The sequence below is a fragment of the Mus caroli genome, chromosome 4 (assembly GCF_900094665.2).
Source record: "Mus caroli chromosome 4, CAROLI_EIJ_v1.1, whole genome shotgun sequence".
NCBI lineage: Eukaryota > Metazoa > Chordata > Mammalia > Rodentia > Muridae > Mus > Mus caroli.
This window is the reverse complement of record NC_034573.1, coordinates 121439360-121440933: the sequence shown is the minus strand read 5'-3', so window position 1 is coordinate 121440933 and position 1574 is coordinate 121439360. Positions and strand designations below refer to the sequence as shown.

Genomic DNA, 1574 nt, shown 5'->3' with positions numbered 1-1574 from the left:
CTCTCCCTCTCCCTCTCCCTCTCCCTCTCCCTCTCCGTCTCCCCTCCCCCTCCCCCTCTCCCTCTTTCTCTGTGTGTGTGTGCTGGGGTACAGATAGGGAGGAAGGGTGTGTCGGGGCATCTCAGGGTTGCCTCTGAGGAGTGTTTGGCATGGAGATGTGAGGGTGGGTGAGGGGCACATGGTGGAATCAGTATGAGTCTGCATGCGTCTGAGAAGGTGAGGGTGTTCACGCAGGTATGACTCACGGTCAGCCTGACAGTGTGCCAGGGCTTCATGTGCACGGTCATCTACCCTCATGGGACCCCGTTCAGAGCACGTGATTAGTCATGCTAGCCAAACAACTGAAGAGAGGAGTCGATTTGGCTTACAGTTTTAGAGGTTTCAGTTCAGGGATGCTTCAACCTATGCATGCAGGCAGAGCATCAGGGTGGCGAGGACGTGCTGGGGCTGGGTGGTGACTTACCTCAGGGTAAGTGGAAAACAGAGAGAGAATGCCTGGGTTCAAGCCGGCTAGCTTTCTCCTTCCCTGACTCCATTCCATCTGTACCTTCAGCCCATGGGATGATGCCCCCATGCTTACAACAGGTCTTCCACTCTTAGGTGGTCCTCTCTGGACACGCCATTGTTCACATGCCCAGAGGTGTGCTTTGCCAGTTTCCTAGGTGTTTCTCAATTTAGTCAAGTTGCCGGCCATGTTAGCTGTCTTAACCTGCAAAACCTCTGCTGTGTATGTGTGTCCACATGTATGCGTATGCTGGAGTACAGACGGAGTGTGTGTGTGGGGTCATCTTGGGGTTGCCTTTGTGGTATGTTTGTCAAGGAGATGGAGGGTGGGTGTGGCTCTTTTGGAAGTCTGGAGCTCCTCTGGCCTTGGGTGTCCTCCTTTAGTGGGGACTGGAGGCTGTCTCATGTAGGTGGTACCCTGGGCAGTCCTCCATCTTCCTACCCTACCCTTTAACTTCTCTTCCTTACCTGCTGGGTCTTTCCATATTTACCACCACAGCCTGCCTGGAACTGACTCTCAGACCCCTGCAATGTTATGTTATTTTCTGAAGCCTCCGGGTCCTTGTGTGGCATCATCTTGAGGGATCCTGTGAGGTAGACTGGCCAAGCTAGATGGGAACAGGGAGATGGGACATGGTGGGCAGGTGACCCTGGCATGTCCCCTCATCTCTTTGAGGCTCCCTTTTCTTAGATATCATTCCAGCTCGAGGCTAATGTGAGTTACCTTCGACATCTCCAGGGAGCACTTGAGGCTGGAGGAGGCTTGACTCAAGCCTCGAGGGACCTGGGCTGGTGTTTGTAGCAATTTTGTGACAGGTAGTAAGCTGACTCCATGCACCTGGAATTGGAGGGAACGTCAAGGGCTTTCCTGCTTCCCAGAGCCTAGGTTGGCAGGCAGGGTGTCACAGGTGGGCATCACAGGTGGGCGTCACAGGTGGGCATCACAGGTGGGTGTCACAGGTGGGCATTACAAGTGGGTGTCACAGGTGGGCATCACAGGTGGGTGTCACAGGTGGGCATCACAGGTGGGCGTCACAGGTGGGCATCACAGGTGGGTGTCACAGGTGGGC

At 54.8% G+C, this 1574-nt stretch overlaps 1 protein-coding gene across 8 annotated transcripts in view; it reads left to right on the top strand.

Moving 5' to 3' along the window:
• The window catches only part of Ptpru (protein tyrosine phosphatase receptor type U), a 71222-nt gene that overhangs the window by 35735 nt on the left and 33913 nt on the right, over window positions 1-1574 (top strand). The window lies entirely within an intron of this gene.